The 23485-nt window shown below is 51.4% G+C and overlaps 1 protein-coding gene and 1 long non-coding RNA gene across 6 annotated transcripts in view; one reads left to right on the top strand and one right to left on the bottom strand.

Moving 5' to 3' along the window:
• The window catches only part of RAD50 (RAD50 double strand break repair protein), a 197960-nt gene that overhangs the window by 45267 nt on the left and 129208 nt on the right, over positions 1 to 23485 (top strand). The gene's annotated exons all lie outside the window — the stretch shown is intronic.
• Positions 20219 to 22808, bottom strand: LOC118658444. Its single transcript, XR_004968319.1, has 2 exons — positions 22098 to 22808; positions 20219 to 20565 (listed from the first exon to the last, which is right to left on the bottom strand). It is a non-coding gene; the product is annotated as an uncharacterized LOC118658444 (long non-coding RNA).

Below are 23485 nucleotides of genomic sequence, written 5' to 3'. Positions count from 1 at the left end.
ACTTCAGAGAGTAAAGGAGAGAAAGAGAGAGATAGAAACATCAATGATGAGAATCATTGATTGGCTGCCTCCTGCACGGCCCCCACTGGGGACCAAACCTGCAACCCGGGCATGTGCCCTGACTGGGGATGGAACCGTGACTCCTGGTTCATAGGTCGACACTCAACCACTGAGCCATACCAGCCGCACTGCTTTCTTATTTTTAATATACAGTGCTCACTCTTGTTTTCTAACTGTTCCTTTTTCATAATATTACATTCTTATTATATGGATATACTCTTTCCCTCTTAGCCCTCTGAAGATAATTATTTATTTTTTCTTTGTCCCTTCTTTTGTTTCAATAGTCTTCTATTGTCTTTGTTTGCAATTCCCTCTCTCTCTCTCTCTCTCTCTCTCTCTCTCTCTCTCTCATTGGAACCTTTCCTCAAACGGCAAATGTCCTGCCTGGCTGTTGATATCTATGAAAGAAGCAATAAAAAAACGAATTAAACTGTGTGTTTGGGGAAAACTTATCAACTGGGGCTTCACTGTAGGAAGCAGGCCAGTCTTTTCATTAGCAAACCTTAAATGTCAGACTCTCTTCTCTAGAGCACTATTGATATTTGGGGCCAAATAATTCCTTTGAGTCAGGGGCTCTTGTGCATTACAGAATGTTTAGCAGCATCACCAGATGCAACACCCTCCTAGAACTACTGTGATAATCAAGATTGTCTATAACCTTTGCCAAATGTTCCCTGGGGGCAGGGGGAGCGGGAGGGGAGCCAGATCTGCCCAGTGAGAACTATTCTGGAGTCATTCAGGTTCTCAAGAGAAGCTTCTAACTCCTTGTTCCACTTACTAATTACTGCATGACCAACCACCCCAGAACCTAGGAGCACAGACAACCATTTCATTGTGCTGCAAGTCAGGAGTTTGGAAAAGGCACCAAGCTCCTCTGCTCCACAGTGTCTGGGGGCCCCAGGCTGGGATGGCAGGAATGGCTGTGGGGGGCCCCAATGGCTGAGGTAGAACAGTCGGGGCTGAAGGATCCACCTCCAAGGTGGTTCTTCATTTGGCAGGGAGCCCGGGATCGGACCTCTTGTGTGGCAGCTCAGGGCTCCAGTGTGAACGTCGCAGCCAGCAGTGCGGAAGCTGCATGGCCTGCTATGGCCTGGCCTGGGAAGCCACATGGCATCACTTCCACTGCAGTCACACGCCTGCCCAGCCTCAGAGAGGGAGACAGAGACCCACCTTTCAAAAGGAAGAATTGTCCCCAGAAATGTGTGGCCGTGTTTTAAACTCACCATACTCTAGCACGGGGTGCCCTATGCCTGGGCAGGGAGGGATGTGAAGAGGGGGGATGTGGAGTCCGAGTTTTCATGTTCAGACTTTGCCCTCATCCTCCTGTTTTCATCCTTGTGTTCATCCGCCCCTTCTGCCTGAGTCTCTCACTCACTGTCTTCAGTCTTCCGCTGTGTGGGGCGAAGTATGGGGTGGGACCTGGGAGGATTCCAACCAATTTTCCTGGTTCCTTACCCCACCCCACCCATACCTGACCCCACCAACCATAATACCTGGTCTCCCCAAGCTCTGAGCTCTTCCAGGGTCCTGGGGTGAGGCGGCCGCCTCCGGTCAGTACTCTCCTCTGCAGGCCCATAGGAAACTAGCTCCCTCCACGTAGGCCAGCATTCCGCTTCTGCTTCCCAGAATTTGCTGAACTCTCATCCACCGGCGTCTGCTTCGGCATTCTCTTTGCTCTGGAGGTTTGTACCATTTTATTTCTTGACTGGCATTTAAAGGCACTTCAGGAGAGAAAGGCAATTGGGACATGTGAATAGCCTGTCCTGTTTGCCTGGAAGCCCTGTTGTACTTCTTTTGGTTGGAGGTATTTCTAAATCGTGTTACAGTCTCCCCTGCCCTGTGAAGTAGTACAGTGACCACGTTTAATCTTTTAAAAAATAATTCTGAGCCATCTTTATGAACATACATGTTTACCTTGGCATTATTAAGCTAAGTAGAGCTATTTGTCCCTCCATGATGGGGACCCAGGCCACTGTGATAAAATTCCTGAAACCCTTTCTCATGGTGATCTCTGTCTCTGGCTGCCCCTCACCCTATTCATTTGTGGCGAGGGTGTGCACCACAGCACATTACTATCTGCATTACTCCTTTTAAATGGTTAAACCAGATGACTGTACTGGGATCCCCCCACTTCCTTGCCCCACACCTCCTAGCATTTGACCTTGTGGACTGCAGCAACCAGACTCCCTGTCCTCATGCTTCCAGCTGGGTTTGGTTAGTTGAAGGCCCTGCAGGAGATTTCAGAGTAATATTGGGGTGCTTTATTCCCCAGCTCCCTCCCTTGTCAGGCCCCAGGTCAGCAAGGTCTCACCCTAAAGCCACAACTCCTCCCAGCAGCCATCTGCCACAGCTCTCTGCAGGTTCTGGTAACCACTTCTCACCCTCCCTCAGGCCCACGGCTCCCCTCTGCTGCTGGCTCCTCCCCTTGTTGTCTCTCTAATCCTGCTCACCCCTGTTCCCAGTCCTTCCTTAAACTCTCCTCTGTCACCTGTGGAGTATGCATCTGTTTTCTACTGGGCCTCTGGCCGAACTGAAACGTTTTCTGATTTGCATCTAAAACAACAATAGTCTCTGAGGGAGGCTGAGAGCTCCTCCTAGGAGTCCTTTGCAGGAGCGTGGTGACATTTCTGGGCTACGGGGGAGGGGAGGGGGGGAGATGGGATGGTGCTTTAAGTTTACTTTCTAGTTTTTAACTATAATACATAATGGAGGGTAGGGGACCAGTGACTTCTCTATATTGGAAATATTGCTGATTGGAGTGTTTTGAGAAGGAAAAGAAGCATGTAAGTAATAGGAAACCAGGAGAGAGAATTTATGATGACTTTTAGAAAACATATAACAGACGGAAATATCAGGAGTTTTAATTATCCTTCCTGGATAACAGATCCTTACTGGGTCTCAAGGTAAAGTGGGTGTTTGGAGGACATCCAGGCTGTGTCTGGGTGGGCACCCCCAGATGTGACAGTAGTTGTCTCTCAGGTCAGACCCACCAGCCAGGCCTATGTGCTTCCAGGTCAGCAGCTTTTTTGATGCTTTTGCTCTGAGGAGCATCGTGTGCTCGTCTGTCCACTGGGATGAGGATAAACTGGCGCCCAGAGAGGCCCACAGCACACCTCACACAGAGAGCTCCGGAGCCCCTGCCTCCTCTGAGCTCAGCCTGCGTGCTCCCTGCGTTCCTGCCTCTACCAGCCTCCGAGTTGTTGAATTTGTGTACCCCTTCGAAGCACAGGTTGTAAACCTCTAGGGGAAAAGTAGAATCAAGATTTCTTTCTGGTCACCCTTTTCCTGAAGCACAGAAAGGAAATATTTCATAAATGCTTCTTAAAACAGACAACCGGGAGGGGCTGTGCCGCTCTGGCTGGCAGGGACTGCCATTGTAATATTTCACAGACGAGGGAGGCGACGTCCCTGCCAGAGCAGCCCTGGCACAGCCCTCAGGGCCCAGCCTCCCTGGCCCACTCCAGCAGATCCACCCTCCTGTGCAGGGGGAAAGGCCTGGGCCACCCCCATTTCCCAGGGAGGAGACTGGAGCCTGGGAAGTGGAGGGTGGCAGCTTGGGTGGAGAGGCCCTCTTACACCACCACCACCACCACCACCACCGCACTTCCTTATTCCTGATTATTTTACTTCCAGGGATTTGTGTGTGTGTGTTTTGTTTTGTTTTTTTTTAATTTATTTTTTTAATCTTTTTTTTTCCCCAGAGAGGAAGGGAAAGGGAGAGAGAGAGATAGAAACATCAACGATGAGACAGAATCATTGATCAGCTGCCTCCTGCACGCCCCCGACTGGTGATCGAGCCCGCAACCCGGACATGTGTTTTGACCGGGAATTGAACTGTGATCTCCTGGTTCATAGGTAGAACCTCAACCACTGAGCCACACTGGCCAGACTTTGTGTGTTTTTAATTTGGGGAGTGGAGGCTGGGCAGTTGGAGAGGGTTTGTTAGTATTTAATGTGTGATGTCTTCCCTCAAGAGATGTAGCCTTTATCAGTCTAGCTTGCCTTCTTCCAGCCCACGCCACTCTGTGAGCCCCGCAAGGCCCCACAGCGTCACTCCCAGCAGAGGTGCACGAGACCCAGGCCCCGTCCTGTTCACTCTTGTCCTGTAGACGCGATGCCGGGAGGCAGACACGCAGGGACATGGCCAGAAGAGCCAGCCCGCAGCTTGTTGGTGGTGGGCCCTGGAGCGCTGGGGGAAGCTTCTGAGGCCTCTCCCCGCGGCCCCTCCCACAGCTGAAAGTTCATGGTCGCTGCACTTCTGGGAGGACGGATGGGGCCCAGGTGGGCAGAACACCTGTGTAGTGTGTAAGCCCACGTCCTGTCTTGTCCTGTCCAAGCTACCTGTAGCCTGACCAGACTATGCCAGAGCGTGGCCACTGCTAAGGTGGCTGCCACTCACCACACGAAGGGAAGGAATATTCTCAGCCCGGGCACTTGAGCCAAAACCAGTGTGGTCCGCAACAAGGTTTCAAGTTCCTAATCTGGGCCCAGAGGCCAGGGAGTTTGGGCATCATGTGGAACCCAGAGTTGGCTGTTACCCACAGACATAGACACCCTGAGTGGGTCCTGCACCCACCCCTCCCCCCACCAGGTGTCAGAGCCTCAGCATGCCTCGGCCCTGGTCGCAGCCCCTGGGAAGCCCAGCTGCCACCTCTCTATAAATGACCCCGTAACAGCTGTGCTGAGTGGGCCACTTCCCTGGGGCGGGGTGGGGCCCACCTTGTTCCCATTATACACCAAACTGATGCAACCAGCTTTCAACAGACACTGTCAGGGGAGGAACACATAACAGCAGCACGCTACAGCGTTTCCTCTTCCCATGCAGGAGGCTTGCTCACATCAGCAAAGACGGACCTCTTAGCCCCCCCGCCCCCCCCCCCCCCCCCGCTCCCCCCAATACCTCGTTCCACCGAGCGGGGAGTGCCTTCGTCAGAACCATTTCAGGTGAGTGCATCTGCTCTGCCCAAGAACGCACACCAGTGGCTCTCAATTTTGGCTGCACATCACAGTCGTAGGATATTAAAAAGTACTGATGCCTGGGCCAATCCTCACCCCGCAGATACTAACTGAATTGGCCTGAGTTGTTTTGTTTTGTTTTTTAAAGTCTTTATTGAAGGATAACATACATTAAAACACACACACCACAAGTGTGAAGCTCCATGAATTTTCACACAGTGAACTTGCCTCAAGCCACCAGCAGCCAGATCAGGGAACAGAACATCACCAGAATCCCCTTGTGCTCTACGGGTGTTTGCCCTTTTCCCTCCTAATAGGGTTTAGGGCAGGGGTGGGCACACTTTTTGACTCGAGGGCCACAATGGGTTCTTAAACTGGACCGGAGGGCCGGAACAAAAGCATGGATGGAGTGTTTGTGTGAACTAATATAAATTCAAAGTAAACATCATTACATAAAAGTGTACGGTCTTTTTTTTTTTTTTAGTTTTATTCATTTCAAACGGGCCGGATCTGGCCTGCGGGCCGTAGTTTGCCCACGGCTGGTGTAGGGTATCAGTTAGTTTCAGCTGCTTTTGAGCTTTCCAGTATGTGAATAGTCATACCGTATCTATGCGCTCGTGTCTGGCTTCTTCCACTCAACATCGTGAGCTTCATCCAAGCTGTTGCCTATATGTGTAGTTGGTTCATTCCCATCGCCATAGTGTAGCCAACCCTACGGGCAGTCCTCAGTTTACCTGTCCATTCCACTGTTGGTGGATATTTGGGTGTTTGGATTGTTGTTTGCGGCCTAAGTTTATTTTGACTACTGCTGCTCTGAGCATTCTAGTGGTGTCTGCGGGAGCACATTCGTATGCACTTCTGTTGGATACGTACGTAAAAGTGAAATTGCTGGACAAGTATGGATACGAACGTGTTTAGCTTGAGTACCATGTGCCAAATAATTTTCCAGAGTGACTGTACCAATTTACGCTCCCTCCAGCAATGTAATACCGTTCTGGCTCCTTCACATCTTTGCCAACATTTGCTATTTTCTGTCTTATGTGAGCCATTCGGGTGGGTGTGTAATGGTATCACAATGTGGTTTTCATTTGCATTTCCCTGATGACTAATACCGTATAGTCAAGCACTTTTTCATGTGTCTATTAGCCATTTAGATCCCCTCTTTGCAAAGTGTCTGTTGAAGTATTTGGACATGAGTATTTTTAAGAAACTCCTTAGGGGGCTGTAAGGTTGGATCCAAGGTTGGAAAGCTTTGAACTAAAGCACACGTCAGTATCTGCTGCTCTGTTTCTCGATGTCCTGCCCTTGAACTTAGAGGATTTCGGATCTGAGGGGACCTCACAGACCTGGGGAAAGATAACAGTCACCCCCCGGCACACACACCAAGCCTATCAGGAAGAAGCAAGAGATTGGAGCTGGAATTCAGGCAGTTGAGAATCACTGGGAATGTGGCCTCCACTTCAGAAGGGCCCAGGGAAGGCCCGTGGTGTCCACAGCTGCCACAGACATTTCCTGACCACAAAAATGACCCTGTGCTGGTCCCCCCAAGCCCCAGGCAATCATGTGGAGGAAGTGGAGGGGCCCCATGCCAGGTACTTCCCAGTTTCTAGGCCAGTGTGAATGGGACACAGCTCCTGTGGGGCTTGTGGTCAGGCTAGGGACAGTGGAGTGTGTTCGGGGGCCTGAGTGGGGCTGAAGGAGGCCTGCTGTCTGCGGGGAAAGGGCAGCCAGTGGGGCTCTCCCACAAGGGTCTAGGCCTGGCCAGCTCTTGTGTTCTGTTGGGTTTGCGTACAGGTTCCAGTTGCTGTTTTCCTCACCCTCTATCCTCTGCTCCCCACCTTGGGGGCCCTGTTCCAGGATCTTTCCTGCCCACCCCACCCCTACTTGACCCTCTCGGTTCTGAGCTCCTGCAGCACTTGGAATGAGAGCATCCCATCTCTCCTGACTGCACACCTCCTTGTCCTAAGTCCCCTTCGTGGCACCCTTGCCTCTGGATTTGTCTGTGTTCCCCCGAGGTGAGCAAGTGGCATTTGGTAGCTCAGTGACAACATCCTCCAACTGGAGAAGGAAGATACATTAAAAATACACCGAGTCAACATTTTCCTTCCCTCAGACTTAAGCTGTGCGGGTGTCAAGCAGAGCTGCCCTGTGTGGGCTCTGAGTGGCACATGTGCTGCCCGCCTGGTGGGCGAGGGGCCTGTGCACTGAGTCTTGGGCCCGTAGCCGGAGGTAGGATGCTGGTGCCTGACTGGGAGCACATGAAGGCCCCTCAGGCAGCAGCGGTCAGCACCCTGATGGAGTCCACCACAGGCTCAGGGGTGGGGGTGGAGCGAGCTTGTCAGTGCCCGTCCCGTGTGCCCTTTGAAAAGAGCAGGGTCCACCTTCTGTTGACTGAAGTCCTGCCAGCTACGTGACCTGAGAGGAGGGGCAAGGAGGCACGTGGGCAAAGTTGACATTTTGGAGGCCGGTGAGCACAGAGCCAACTCTGGGCTCTCGATTGCACCAAGTCCCATGGATTTAGGCCCTTCTGGGAAATTGCTCTGGACATAGAACATTTCATGTCTGATAGCCTAAGTGCAGGTGTTGGGGTTCCTTTGATTGGCCCAAAGGGTAACCAGAACCAACCAGCACCCAGAGGCTGTCTGAAGCCTAGAATGACAGCAGGAAGGGCACTCTCTCCGTCGGTGTATGAGAGTTCCAAGTGCTCACATCCTTGTCAGCAACTGGCATTTCCTGTTTGTTTTTTTCGTATTGGCCATCGGAGGCTCACAAAAAGAGAGACCCCCCTCCTTCTACTGAGCCTGCACCCTAGGATCTCCCCTTTCTCCAGGGCCACTAACCAGCAATCACGGCCTCCAGTTCTCTCAAACCTGGGTCTTCAAACTCTCCTTCCCACTGGCTCCTGTGGTGCAGCCTTTGACATGCTCTTGTCCCCATTGTCTGTGTGATGCTTCCCTCCAGCCCCTGTGCCATGGAGAACAGCCACGCTGTCTGCCTCTCACGGTTGACATCCTGGAAGGAGACATATTTTATTCAGCAAGTATTCATTTTAATCTGCCGGTGCTGAGCACAGTGGGGTCCTACGGGGAGAAAGACCACCTGGCCCCGTCCTCGTGACGTTTATAGGAAAATAGGGAAGACAGACATAGACAAACAAATGCTTACGTCATGGCCGTTGTGATCAGTGTTGCCACAGCCTAGTTCCGTCCTGCACTTGCACACCTGCAAACATCTCATCCCTTGAGGCCAGCTCACATGCCACCGCATCAGTGTGCCCACACTCAGGGTGTAGCTGTTCCTACCAGAGGCCGAAACCCGAGGGCAAAGACCAGGCCATGCCCATCTCAGAGCCTCCCGCCTGGCACATCAGAGGAGCTCAGTAGAGGGATGCAAGTCCCTTCCCCACTCTGAAATCAATAAAAACATATTTTTTAAAAATTATGTAGAGAATAAATACAAAAAGGAGAAGATGGGAGAAAGGTCCATACTGTCAAGAAATAAAGGACAAAGGATTTGATTCAGGCAGAACTGGATTAAAAAATAAATAGTTTGGTTCAGCCAGTGTTGCTCAGTGGTGAGTGTCGACCCATGAACCAAGAGGTCACCGGTTTGATTCCCAGTCAGGGTGCATGCCCAGGTTGTGGGCTCGATCCCCGGTGGTGGGGGCGTGCAGGAGGCAGCCGATCGATGTTTCTTTCTATCCCTCTCCCTTTCTCTCTCTCTAAAATTCAATAAAAACATATTTTAAAAATGTGTTTAAGTAGTTTGGATTAGGGAAGTGCAAGTCAAAACCACAATGAGATACTTCTTCACACCCTTTAGGATAGCTTTTATCAAAAACCAGGAAATAACAAGTGTTGGCAAGGATGTGGAGGAATTAGACTTGTGCATGGCTGGTGGGAATGTGAAATGATACAGTCACTATGACTGTAGTTCCTAAAAAAATACACATGGAATGATCATATGACCCAGCAATTCTAATTCTGGGTATTGAAAACAGGGATTCAAAAAGATGCTTGTACACCCATTCTCATATCTGCATTATTCACAGTAAAAAGGTGGAGACAATCCAAATGTCCATTGACAGGTGAATGGAATACATACACACAATGGAATATTAATCAACCTTAAAAAGGAATGGAACTCTGCCACATGCTACCACATGGATGAACCTTGAAAACATTATGCCAAGAAGTGAAATAAGCCAGACACAAAAGGACAAGTATTGTTTGATTCCACTCATGCCAGGTACCTAGAGTAGTCAAGTTCATAGAGACAGAAAGTGGAATGGTGATTGCCAGAGACTGGCGGTGGCAGGGAGTGGGGAATTCGTTTCAGAAGCTCAGAGTTTATGCTGGGGATGATATAAAAGTTCTAGAGCTTCATGGTAGTGATGGCTGCATACCAACATGAGCATGAAACTTAATGCCATTGAATCGCACACCTAAAATTTTTTTAAATGGTAAATTTTATGTTATGCATATTTTACCATGATAAAGAAAAAGTAATTTGTGTATATTATGGATACTTTAGAAACTATTGGTAAGCAGAAAGGGAAAAATTGTAAATCATTCATTGTCTTACCAGCTAGAGACAGCCACTGTTAAAATGTCAGGGTATCTTTCCATTCATTTCCTATTCTGTTAAAAAAAAGAAGCGTGTGTGTGTGTGTGTGTGTGTGTGTGTGTGTGTGTGTGCGCGCACGCGCGCTTCTGTCTGTCTTTGGACAACACATTGGACCTGTAGGAAGCCTTCCTCACCTCTGTCTCTCAACTGTCCCACCAAGGCAGCTTCCTCCCCTTGAGCCACCCAGAGCAAGTCTATCCGGGTTCTGGACATCAATCCTCTGAACAACTGCTCACACCTGATTTCACTACTCTGCACCTCCAGGCTGCACTTCTCGAAAAATGCCCATTTCCCCCTTGTGTCTGAAATATGGTACCAGCATGGGTCCGGTAATAGTCGGAAGGTACTCAGGGAGCAGTGAGTGCCTGTCTCAGATACCACACGTCTGAGTTATGTCCACGTGGGCACAGGGGCTCTCGTGGACAATGCGGTCATTGTTGTGTCTCCTGTGAAGGTGACTCACAACTAAGCCCCTAAGTCTGTTGGTCCAGGTTGCACTTGACCGAGGTCCCTGGGCCTTGCCTTGGTGTCTCTTGGAACCGGTGCTGGGCCTCACATTGTCCCTGACCATGACTGATTCTAGCTCCTAGAGCCAGCTCTGCAGCCTGTCAGGAGCCGGTGACCTCATGCCCCCAAGAGCAGACCCACCTTCTTTTCTGTGAGGGAGTGTGGAGAGCAGTGAGGGCCCCACAGCCCCTGACCCTGCTGGGCCCTGGGAGGAGCAGCCATTTCCTTTCTTCCTCCCAGGAGGTGCCTCCATCCCAGGCACCTCTCTGCCCTGCGCAGCAGTAAGTCAACAGGAATGAACCAAGCTGTCAGAGATGGGGGCTCCCCCCTCACTTGGGCTCTGCAGGCCCTGGCGGCTGCCCTGCCTCCTCCACTGCCATCAGGCCTGGCCCCGGAGCCATGCCACAGCGGTCACACCCTGTGGAGATGCCCCCCTGACCCTCACATTTGGGTCCAACTACAGCCTCTTCCACTTCCCACCCCTCCCCGTGCCACCTGATCCAGGAGTCAGGGCATGGCCAGCTTTACCGACAGCAAGAGGTGAAGGAAGAGGCCATAGCCACTGAGGTGACTAAAGTTCATGCCTGTCCCCACTGATTAGAAATGGATGGTGCCTTCATTTGCCTCCAAATCCAGCCAAAGACACAAGACTCTTCTCTCTTGGCTTTAAGGCCTCCACAGAAGGTTTTATTTAAGGACCTTTACAGCCCAGTCCTGAGATTATCTTTTTATTGCAACTTTGATTAATGATTTGTCAAAAACCTGATACTAGAAACACTGAAGAACAAATTTGCCCTAGAGATTAGGAAAGGTCTACATCTGCCAGGCTTGGGTACCTGCCCACCTGCTCCCTCAAATGTTAGACTAGGACAAAGGTACACACACACACACACACACGGAAAAAAGACAGATATAAATGCTCTTACATTCTTTTAGAAATTAGGCTATGAATGATAAATAAACGAGGCAAGGGAGAAAAGTCAAAGGACCTCTTAGTAGAAATTTTCTTTCTTGTTTTGTTTCTAATAATACCTATTAGGAATTAACATCTTAAAGGGAAATTAGGAGTGTGGGGAGGAGAGGAGCTGTGTGAAGACTATACCTCCTACAGACCTCCAGTCCCAAAGAACTGACATCTGAAGTATGCCCGCTGCTGGCAGGGAAGGGGCAAGGGTGCCACAAGCACTTACTACTGGAAGATCCTTGGAGGGGATTGGGTTGTGCTCGGACTGTTCTGCAGGCCCTGAGGCTGCGAAAGCCAGAGCGGGGTTCACAGGTTGCAGGAGAGTCACTGAAGGACACAAACCTACCACCTCAGAGACGGAGGGGTGGGGGGGGGGGCAGGAATTTGCACTTTAACCACCTCTCCTGCAGGAGATTCTGCCAGTTCCCGCCCTCTGAGAGCCCCGGGGAGCAGGGTGCTGGTTGGGACCCTTTTTTCTTCCTCTCAGCTCTTCTGAGGTGGGAGTAGAGAGCTGGCAGAGAGGCGTCTAGATGGAAACTGGAAAATGAAACGAGATCACAGCCTCGAAACCCCAAGTGCTGGGGTTCCTTTTCCACAGGGAGTTCCCTGAGGAAGAAAGGGGGGCATGCTTAGTGAAGGCCATGAGGGTGTGTCCCAGCAGCCTGCCAGTGGTGATCACCTGCCTCGCTGGCAGCCTGCAGGTGGGGAGGCGCCGGCTGGGAGGGCCCCGCTGCACCAGCTTCCTCTAAGGCCACCTGGCTTGCTGTCACCCCTAGAAGGGTTTCCTCTCTGGAGAAAACTAATTTCACACTTTAGGTTGAAAAAAACTTTTCAGAGGTGCTTTAGGAAGGGCCCTGGCTCTCGGTTAATGTGAAAGCGGTTCATCTGAAAATGTTTCTCAGAATTAGGTATTTCATACCAGGAGCTTCTTGCCCTGCCAGCTGCCTTCACCCCCTGAGCCTGCCAGGCTCCCTCACATGCACATGCAGGACTTCAGCGGGTCATGGAGATGCTTGGGTTTAGCTGGGGCTCAAAAATAAACAGCTTCAGCCCTCTCTCCTCCAGTCTCCGCAGCACACACGTGAGCCAGCTCACCAGGCAGAAACACTCAGGGCAACTTGGACACCACCAGAGAACGTGCACGGAAGCCATTTCAGAAGGGGCTGGACTGCGGGGGAGAGGACAGTGGGGAAGGCACCAAGAACCATCCCTACCCCTCACCCCACACCATCCCTCCTCCTTCATCCCACCTGCCCTAACCCCCAGTCCCATGCATTCCTTAGACCGGCGGTCCTCAAACTATGGTGCTTGGGCCACATGCAAATACAAATATTGTATTTGTTCCCGTTTTGTTTTTTTACTTCAAAATAAGATATGTGCAGTGTGCATAGGAATTTGTTCATAGTGTTTTTTTAAACTATAGTCCGGCCCTCCAACGGTCTGAGGGACAGTGAACTGGCCCCCTGTTTAAAAAGTTTGAGGACCCCTGCCTTAGACGAAGACCTTGACAGTGCACTTCCATAGCACCCTGTGGTTTCCAGCTGTCTGTGTGATTACTGGCCTAACGTCCGTCTTCATCACTGGAACTACACCTGTGAGGCCCGGGTCCTGGTCCGTGTTGTTCCCTCTTGCATACATCTTGGGACACCCTATGTGCATGAGTGAGTCCTGAAGAGCCCAAGAGAAAGACATGCTCCAGCAAGGGTGTTCCTCAGGGTCCAGACCCCACCCCAGGCCCTCAGACCACCTTCAGTTGAGGATGCTGTGACAGGCACCCCAGCCCTGCTGCCCACAGTCCGGGGACCCCAGCCGGTGGAATACTGTGACTGTCCTGGTGTGCACAGGGGTTTAGCAGGGGAAGGGGGGAGGGGGGACATGGGGAGGGGTGTCCTGTGGCACATTCTCTGTGGTTCTGGCTTTGCTCCCCTCTCTGACAGATGGGCTCATGTAGCCTCTTCCTGACAGGCCGGGCCACTTAGCTCCCTGGGCTGCCCAGAAAAGAAAGGCCACATTAGGCCTGTGGGCCAGGAGACAAGCTGAGGAGTGGGGGGCATGAGAGTAATCAAAAAGGACAGTGAAGGATGCTGGGGGATGGATGGTCCTCTGGGAGCAGACGTGGACAGGGATAGCAGCCCTGACCGCACACCACCCTTCAGTCTTCTCAGCCTCCCCTTCTTACCTGTAAATGGCATTCGTTTTGGTGCATGTGCCTTGAAAGGCAATGTAACAGAAGAGAATAGGGCAGAGTTTGGAGTTGGGCTACCTAGGATACAATCCCAGCTGTTCATTCACGGGCTACGTGGGCTCCGAGACAATTACTGAGTCTGTCTTTGCCTCATTCTTGCTCTTCTGTGGAATGGGAACGATTATAGCAGATTCTGTGAGTTGATTCCTGTTCCTGACATGTGCTGAGGGCTTAGTCATCGTTTGTTGTTATTGCCTTAGCCAGGCCTGTGAGGAGCCAGCAAGATGGCAAATGTGAGCACAGTTGCAGAATCGAACGCACCAAACAAACATGAGGAAAGAGTATTATTTTGGAAATACCGAAGGCACCGCTTCCCTCCCACATTTGGGGTGGGGGCAACATTTAATTAACTTATTTAATGTTAAGCTGGAAGACACACCAAAAGGAGATGAAAAACCGAATCATCGACCGTTTGAGCTGTAGGCTGCACAAAGCAGTGTGGCTGGTGCAGATGGTGAGGGCCTGGGCAGGCCCACTTCCTCCCTGCGTGCCACCGGTCTTCCTCATACCAGCCGCTTCCCAAGGCTGCAGTAAGTGGGGTCAGGAACACTCAGGGTGTGAACGGGGAGGCCTGGGCAGGGGTCGGCAGCCGCAGGGTGAGAACAGAGGTCCTTGCAGGGTCCTGAGGCCGCCTGTGCAGGAACCCTGCCCTCTCTCCCTGCCCAGGCCTGCCCGGGCTTCTCTCTCGAGGTTGCAAGGTATTGCACAAAAGGCCTGGTCCCAGCTTGCCGAGAGGCAGGCTGGAGAGGAGAGCCGAATCTTTTCTCAAAGGAAATGCAGTTGTGGTTTTGAGACGTTCATTTCACATCTGTGGTTGGCGTTTCCCAGGGTTCTCAGAGGTGAATGCAGGGTCAGCTGGAAGTTGCCAAATAAGGTTCACCAGTGACCTTAGCAACAGGCTTGCTGCCCATTGGCTGCCACTGTTGCCGCCTGCCCATGCCGCTTCCTGGAGACCAGCACTGAAGCTGGGTAGAAGCTCCACACGTGCAGGGATCCACTGCTCCCCGTCACAAATCACTGCCATTTGAAGCAGCCAGAGCTAGGAAGAGAGCTCTGGGCAAAGGTGTCAGGGGAGCAGGACTGCCTGGGCGCCCAAGTTTCAAAGTCCATGTGGCCAGTACCCCGCTGACCGAGTCCTCACAGAGCACCGGCTCACCTCCCTCAGCGTGGTGGCCTGGTCCCAGCTTGCCAAGATGAGCTGCCCCCCACAAGTCCTGGCTGTTCACCTCGGGACTCCATGGTTCCCATTTCATAGTTCTGCTCATTCCCCTTTGACAGGCACTCTGCTAAGCTCCTTCTACACATTATCTCTTTTAACTCTTTCAACAGCCCTGTGGGTCAGTTAGCCTATTCTACAGATGAGGAAAGGAGGCCAAATAAAGTCAGGGAACTGCTCAACAGTTATACCAGAAAGTAGGGAAGCCACGATTTAAGCAGGTCCAGATCCCACACTATTTTTTAAATTTTTTTTTTTTTTTATTGATTTCAGAGAGGAAGGGAGAGGGGGAGAGAGAGATAGAAACATCAATGATGAGAGAAAGTCATTGATTGGCTGCCTCCTGCACGGCCCACACTGGGGACTGAGCCCACAACCCAGGCATGTGCCCTGACCTCCTGGTTCTTGGTTAACCACTGAGGTCACGCAGGCTGGGCCAGATCCCACACTATTAACAGGATGTAATATCGTGTCCGTTACTCAGTGTCTCTGTGCCTCCGTGTCTTTGCCTGTGACATGGGGATGTTAATACCTACCTCACAGGTTTGGGGTGAGGACTGCATGGAGTCACTTATATACAGGAACCTAGTGCAAAGTGGCGGTTTGCCCAGTAGCACACCTCAGCACGGTGGGCCTGGCGCCTGCTGGCCATGCTCCCCAGGCCGCCTGCATGTTCCTGTCCCACAGAGTGTGCCGCTGAAACACTGAGGTCTGTGGACCAGACTTCTCTGTGGCCCTTGTATTTGGTTTCCACTTCCTCATTCTCAACTTCCTCCCACCCACACCCACACCCCCATCTAACTTCATCACTAAGGGACAGAGGCCAAAGAGGAGCCTGCTACTGAGGGGTCCTAGCCTAGGGGTGCCAGAGGAGGGAGAGGGCGGCTGGGCTACAGGGAAGGGATGAGGTTCTGAGGACAGAGGGTGGGCCAGTCAGGCTGTAGGGGCCGGCATGTCTCATTCTCTCTACTCCAGACAATGATGGTGTGTTACAGCACCCCTTCCCTGAGAAACATTTTCATAATTAAAAAGTACATAAGTGGCCCTAGCTGGTTTGCTAAGTGGTTAAAAGTGTCAGCCCGCAAATTGAAGGGTCTTGGGTTTGATTCCTGGTCAACGGCACATACCTTGGTTGCAGGTTCGATCTCCAGCCCCCGGAGGATTGCATGCAAGAGGCAACCAGTTGATGTGTTTCTCTCACATTGATGTTTCTCTCTCTCTCTCTCTTCTCCCCCCCCCCCCTTCTTCCTTCCTTCCACTCTCTCCCTAAAGATCAATGGAAAAAATATCCCTGGCAAGGATTTTTTTTTAAAAAGTATATGAGTGATCTGGTAAAGATGAAAATACATATACCCTATAACCCAGCAGCCCCACTCCTCAGAATGTTCCTTAACCAAACTCTTACCCTGTGCACCAGATACCCACACAGCACCAGGAGGAGTCCAGATGCTGGCTCATCACCACTGGAGAATACAAATACCATGTGCAATGTTTCTGCGGTGAAAATGAATGAACCACAGCAACTTGCAGATATGTAATATGGTATAGAAAAACTGTCATAATGATGACTCTCATCAACATTATGGAACACAAAAGAATATGTACATAATTCCTCTCATGAAAAGTTTAACAACTGGCAATCCTGGACGGTATTGTTTAAGGATACATGCAGAAGAGGCAAAATATAAACAACAGAAATTATCACAAAAGTCCATTTAGTCATGACCCCAGGGAGGGTTGGGGTTGTGATTAGGAGTGCACAGGGGTTCACAGTAGGCATTGTTGTATCTCTGGACCTGGTGGTGGTTATACACATCTTTGCTTCATGTTTTGTACTTACTAAACTGACTGTATGTTCTGTGCATTTTTGTGCATAAGTATTGTTTCACAGTAAGAAGTGCACTCGGTCAGGCCCGGCGCTGACCGGTGTGTGAGTGGGCAGGGCAGCGGCAGCCTGCTTTCCGAGCAGCACTCAAGAGTGTCACACTGTTTGCTGAACCACAGCTGTCACTGTAGCCTGTGGAGCCCTGGAGGGAACAGAAGACAAGGACTGGTATGAAGTTAGGGGTGGAGGACATCCTTTGACATGTCAGTGCAACCGGCGAAGGTCAGTCAGTGTTTGTGGAAACGGGGCTGGAAGACACCGTGGTCAAGGCCTGTCTGCACTTGAAGGGATCTGAAGGGGCAGAGGACACATGCCAATGACCGGGCCTGAGACCCAGCCTCCTGTGGCCCCTGTAGAACATTGATTCAGCTGGAGTTCCCATCCCAGGACTCCTCTACAGAGATGCCTATATTTGTTGATTATCTGCATTATGCCCAGCCCCTTAAGAATACAAAAAAAAAAAAGGAAAATAAAAGCCTTCAGCAGTGCCTGGGACAAGATGCATAATAAGGAATCTCAGGCCACAGGATGAGGCTCCTGGCTCTCTCCCTAGGGGAATGGCGTTTTCTAAGCTTGCAAGCTTGTTTTATTCATCCTTGTTCCCCTAGCCTGCAATAAGCCATGGAGGACAGTTAATAAACGTTTGCTATGTGAGCAAGTGTGCAGATTGTGCTGTAGGGAGTAAGGCCTCATCACGTCCTGGACAGGCAGCTACCAGGCTCCCTGCTTCTCTGGTTTGTCTCCAGAGAGAGGTCTTCCTCAGGGGGTGCCAGGGCTATCGCCCCTGCAGCCCATCAGGGGTTAAAGATGACCCTCGGTTTCCTTCTCCAAGCTAAATTCACCAGTTTCCACGATTGTCTTATAGCCCTCAGCATTCTGGTTATCCAATCTGGAGGGCAACAAAAGCATCCAGATATGTTCCAAGCAGACAGAACCATGGATATAGATGGAAAATTAGGGTTCTGTGCTTTGGCAGTCAGTGTATCGGAGTTGCAATGGTGATAGTTTCTGGCAGGGCCTCCAACACCAGAAGAAGGCTTCTAATCATCTTTCTTTGGTGTTTTCACAGCCTTTACACAGATACTTTTAAGACCTATGTAATACTTTCAACAATAAAGATTTTTAAAAGAACACATAAAAATGTAAATAAAATAGTATCTTTTTATTGATTTGGGGGTGGGGGGAGGGGCGGCGGAGAGCGAGAGAGAGCGAAGCATCCATTAGAGCAAAACATCAATCTGCTGCCTCCTGCATGCACCCCAACCGGAGATTGAGCCCATGACCCAGGAATGTGCTCTGACTGGGAATTGAACTGGCAACCTTTCAGTGCACAGGACAATGCCCAGCCAACTGAGTGACACCGGCCAGGGCAACACAGATACTTTTCTTACGTAAAACTCCACGAGGTAGCCTTGTCACCAGTGTTATATTTCTCTTTAACTCTCCTGGAGACTCCCTGAGAGCTGGCTTGGGGTAGGCACCCCATAGATGTCAGTTCATATTATTTACTTTGTTGTTTTATTATTTGAATGAACAATCATAAATTCAGGGTCACGAACTGAGCATGTACTCTGTGTCAGGCACTGCTGGTGCTGGAGTATAGCAGTGAACAGAATAGGCCTGTTCCTGCTCCCCAGAGATCCCAGACTCTGGGAAGACTTGTTGATTGAATAATAAATGCTGGTTAAATTCATTGTGAACAACACCACTACCACCAGACATTCACTGGGTGCTCCCTGTATGTTCAACTCAGAACACACTGTCCTTGCCCTCCAGTGCTAGAAGGTGGGAGTTGAGGAAGACACCATCATGAGAATGAAAAACCACTGGACTTGGACTGAACTGACTTACAGATCATATCCTAGCACTGCCACAAACTCATTGTATGACCATGGATGAGTTAACTTGACCTCTCTGAGCCTCAGTTATCAGTGAAATGGGTATAACAATACCTCAGAGACAGGAGAGGATCAGTTAGGGTCACCACATTACATACCTCCAGGGGATACTGCTCACATTTTAGTTTCTGCAGTTGCTGGTTACCTGAAGTTAAATGCCGCGCTCTGTGACCTGAAGTCAACAATAAATGATGGCTATTGTTATGCACAAGTAGAGGGAAGCAGGGGTCACTGCAGGCCAGCAGGCTGCACAGGATTTGGCCAGGCTTTGTTCTTTCCAAGGAAGGGCGGGGCTCTGAGAAGTGCAGACTGATGCAGGCAAATGCCAGGCTGATAAGGGGGGGTGGTGGTCTTAACCTCAAGGCCTAAGTAAGGAGTTCTCTAGGAACAGAGAAGCTGCTGGGAGCTGAGCATCAGGCAGGGATGGAGGAGATGAAGGTGAATACTTTATCGAGCTGCCAAGGATCCTAGAGAATGTTTTGTCCAGCATCTTGTCTCACAGGCCAACAGAGGCCAGGGAGGGAGAAGAGTGAGTCTCAAGGTCCCGTGGCAAAGACCAGGGCCAGGACTCCCGCCTGTGCAGAACCAGCTCAAATGACTCCTCAAGCCCAGGTTGTGGCCCCACAAAAGGAAGTCCCTGGTACTTTTCATTTATACAATTTTTTTTCAGATGGTAAAAGTAATTATAGCATTATGGGGCATTTTTAAATTATAGAAATATAAGAAAGGAAATATAATCACCTAACCCCACCACCAAAAGCAATCCCCATTAGTATTCTTATGTTTTCTTCCAGAAGGTATTGCACACAAAGTTAAACATCCTATATTTATTAGATTGGAGTTGTATTGTGCATAGTTTCATGTTCCGCGTTTTCCCTGTAAAACTGGGAGTGTTCTGTGAACAAAGGGGCTATTTTAATGCAAAAAAAAAAAAACCCTCTAGAAATCTTTTTCCTTAGCAAAAAAAGAAGAAGAAGAAGAAGGTGCAAAGCTACCGTCTGTGGTGGTTGGGAGGACATCCTGCAGGCTGCAGGGTGGCTCCGGCTCACATCCGCTGTGAGCTCCGAGGCAGCGGCTTAGAAAGTCAGGTCTTTCTCTTCTCTCCTGGCCAGGCTGCAGCTCGTGCCTGCCCGGCAGGACAGATGACTCTGCACTCACCCGTCATTTGCCGACCCGGGATATGTAACCACTCACTCCATCCAAAGGCATGTGGGGTTGTGACCACTACTGTTTATTAACAACAGCATCTCAATCTGTGCAGCACAATGTTTTCTCAGGGGTTATTTCACCCAAGACACACACCCGGTGAGTCAGGTAAGACAAAAGCTGTTATGCTCGTTGTACAGATGGAGAAACTGAGGCTACAAGAAGTCTAGTGGCTTCTTCGAAGCTACACAGCTAGTAGGTGACAGAGCAGGCAGATTTGACTGACCTCCAATTTAGTGATTTGTCCTCTCCCCTCTTTTCCCCTCTAGTCCTCGTATTTCCTGAGGGCAGCTGGATCCCCTTAGTGAGGCCAGGGACTGACAGTGCTGTGTGCCGGAGCCCTGCCCTGGGAGTTGTCAGCCAAGCCTGCAGGCCCTGGCTGGCTGTGCGGAGTGGCCTGACCTCAGGGCATGACTCAGAGCCAGCACCCTCGCTGGTTTGGGGAGTGGGCTCTGGGAGGCAGCCATTTCCTACAGACACGTCCAGCAGAGCACTGTTCTTGACCTGCCCTGGGCCCCAGAATCTCAGTGCCTCCCAGGACAAAACAGCCTCTCACCGAGGGATGGTGGGGCTCTGTGAGACCCGCTCTAACCAAGGGATGTGGGGCAGCTGCAGCCCCTGGGTGGTTTCTCAGTATTGCTGCTGAACCATCGACTAAGCGGCTTAAAACACAGATTTATTATCGTACAGTTCTCTAGGTCAGAAACCCAAAATGGGTCTTAACAGACTAACGTCACGGTGTCAGTAGGGCTGCATTCCTTTTGGAGGCTCGAGTAGAGAATCTGCTTCATTGCCCTTTCCAGCTGTAGAGGTTGCCTGCATGCCGTGGCTTGTGGCGCCTTCCTCCATCTTCAAAGCCAGCAAGTCAAGGCTAGTCAAGTCTTTCACACAGTTCCATCTCTCTGGTTCTGATTCTTCTGGACCAGCCAGATAATCCAGGATAATCTTTGTTTTAAGATTACCTGATTGATTCCATCTGCAATTTTAATTCCCGGTTGCCACCTAACATAACATGTTCAGAGATTCTATGCATTAGGATGTGGACATTTCTTCTTCTTTTTTTAATATTGTTGGCACCATTACAGATGTCCCCCTCCCACCCTTTGCCCCCATTACCCCTCCCCCTTTGCCTCCCTCCACCCAGCCCCTGCCCCTCCCCCCTTCCCTCTGGCCATCATCACACTGTTGTCTGTGTCTATGGGTTATGCATATATGTTCTTTGGCCAATCACTTCACCTTCGTTCATCCAGTCCCCTCCTCCCTCCTCCCCCCGCCCCTCTGACAGCTGTCAGTCTGTCCCATGTATCCATGTCTCTGTTTCTATTTTGTTCATCAGCATATTTTGTTCACTAGATTGGATGTGGACATATTTATCCCACCATGGACCACTACTCTGCCTACTCCGCTAGGTTATCCAAGGGACCCATCCGCAGGCATAGACAGGGTGTGGGGCCAGACCACAGTCAGGATGTGCCAGCCACTGTGAGAGAGGCCCTGTCTGCCCAGGCCCCCTGCCACCTGCCTGCTCCTGACTCAGCTCAGCCTGTCCTGGCCTCCTCTTCTCCCATCTGCTGCTCCCAGTTGGAGGCAGAGAGGACCTGGGCAGGATGCACCAGGAGGTGTGGACAAGAAGGAGGGAGGTGTAAGGCTGGTTGCACCAGGGCTGTAGGAGGCCCTGGGAGGCTGAGCGCTGCCCACCTGGAGACGCTACACTTTCCAAGGACGGGCCTAACCTCTGAGGGGGGCTCAACACAGAGTCTAATGGTCGCTGCAAGGCTAGAGGGGCAGGCAGCTAAGTATTGGAGTCCCTCCACCTCTGCAGGCCTGGTTGTCCTTGATAATCAGATTTTACTTGACCCCTTCCTTCAGGTGCTGACTGTCTGCCTTATTCATTCCCTTCCCCCTCTCTTTCCCTGGGCTGCTTGGTGAGGGTCTGGGAGCTCTGAGGCCCAGCAAGAGGGCCTGTGGACAGCAAGGGAGGGAGAGGCTGGACAAGGCCTTTGGCCCTCCAAGTAGGGTGACCAACTTGCCCTAGGTTTGTCCAGGACTTTCTCAGTTTTAGCACGGAAGGTTCCACATCCCAGGAGACACCTCGGTCCTGAGCAAGGGCCTTTGCACCTCCTAATCTACTCTAAATTACCTCTGCAGCCTGCACAGCTGGCCCTTTGGACTCTGGGATGCCAACCTCTGCACAGTATCTGGGCACAGAGAAACCTGGGGCTGAGGAAGGGCCCCAAGCCAGGGCCCGGGAAACAGACTCCTGCTTGCGGTGTTCGCAGCAGAGGCATCGCTTGTGGAGCCATGCCTGTGTCTGCCTGGGACAGAGCTCCTGGACATGTGCGCAGGGCTGAAAAATTATATTTGCACCCGAGTCTCTCAAAATTTAACAGCCTGATTACTTCTGGACGGTGTGCTACAGGTGGCTTTAATTAATGTTTCTATTTACTCATCTGTATTTCTTACTCTGTACAACTGAACCATGTTCCTTTTATTTGTGTACATTTTTAATAAAAGAAAGTAACTAATGACCCAACCTTCCATCTCCAGTAGTCCTGCTGAGGGAGCCAGACGGGTTGTGCCTGCTGTATGTCGTGGACACAGTGGCGCTTGTTCTGGGATCTTTAGCCCGGGCTGCTGGTTGGACGAGTCTCTATTGCAGGAGCAGAGCTAGTTACCTTTCTCTGCCCTCCCTGCCTCTCACTCTGCTCCCTGCACCCCTGAGTCCAGCCTAGGTTGTCCCCAGGGAAGGACTCAGAGAAGCCAGGTGGGCAATGGACAGAGCAGGTGAACAGCTGCTGACTGCAGGGTTTTGCAGGCCCAGGGTTTTGCAAGAGATGCTCTCCAGCTCCGGGCCTGCCTGAGCACTGTGGAGAGATGCAGGAGATGACTACTTGTCCCGGGGGAGCTCTCAGTCTGGCTGGAGAGACTGGGCACCTCCGAGTGGGGAGTAGCAGACAGGAAGGGGACAGGCACTGGATGGTGAGGCTCTGCCTGTGTGGGTTGTCAGATAAGGGAGGGCCTCAGGGCCACAATGCATGTCTCTTAGTATGGCCAGAGGCCAAAACTGGGGTCCTCCCGAGTGACCTGAGGCAGGTTCCCCAAGAGGGGCCAGATGGGCACCTGGGCTTGGAACTCTGGCCGCTGCCAGTTCATGACAGATGGGTGGTGATGAACAGTCACCAGGCTGTTCTGAGTCTTGAGAAGTTGCACATCCCTTCGGGCCCTCCCCTCTGCCCCACCCTACCCCACTCCCCCACCCCCAGAGAATACCAGACTCCCACACCCACTTGCCCAGCCCTCACCATGGCTCTCAGCGCCCTCACATCCAGCTCCTCTCCCCATCCTGGCAAGCCAAGAAGGAGCACTGGGAGAGGAGTCCTCCGTCTGAGCAGTGACAGCCACCTTCCTGTCCCACGGCCAAGGTCAGTGTGGCCCATGTGTGTGACAGGACCCCTTGATGTGTTCTTCGTCTCAGAAAAGTAATAGCTCTTCTGGCATCATGACTTCCTCCCTGTCCACCCCAGACCCCCAAACACCACCACTGTGCCCACACGGCTCCCTTCTTTCTCAAAGAAGCCTAACCCCACCCCCGCCCCACCCCCACCCCAGGACCCATGTGGCCTCCTGAACGGAGAGCCTGGCATATCCTCTCACCTCTGTGAGCAAAGGTGTGGCTGAGGAGTTGAATGCTGTGGAAGAGCTCGCTGGTCCTGCCCTAATTCCGATTGAGAGTCTGATGGGAAGTGGTGGCAGAACTGAACACCCTGCAGCCACCTGGTTTCCAAGGAAAAGCAGAGGGCAGAAACCAAGAAGGAACCCAGGCCAATGTGAGGCATTTGGCCAGAAACAGAGTGAGGGCCCCACCCGCCGTCTCAGCTGGGTCTGGAGGACAGGGCTGGGCACGTCTGCTGAAGAAAGCCTG

Source organism: Myotis myotis, unplaced genomic scaffold (assembly GCF_014108235.1).
Source record: "Myotis myotis isolate mMyoMyo1 unplaced genomic scaffold, mMyoMyo1.p scaffold_m19_p_6, whole genome shotgun sequence".
NCBI classification, from domain to species: domain Eukaryota; kingdom Metazoa; phylum Chordata; class Mammalia; order Chiroptera; family Vespertilionidae; genus Myotis; species Myotis myotis.
This window is presented reverse-complemented; position numbering and strand designations above follow the sequence as displayed.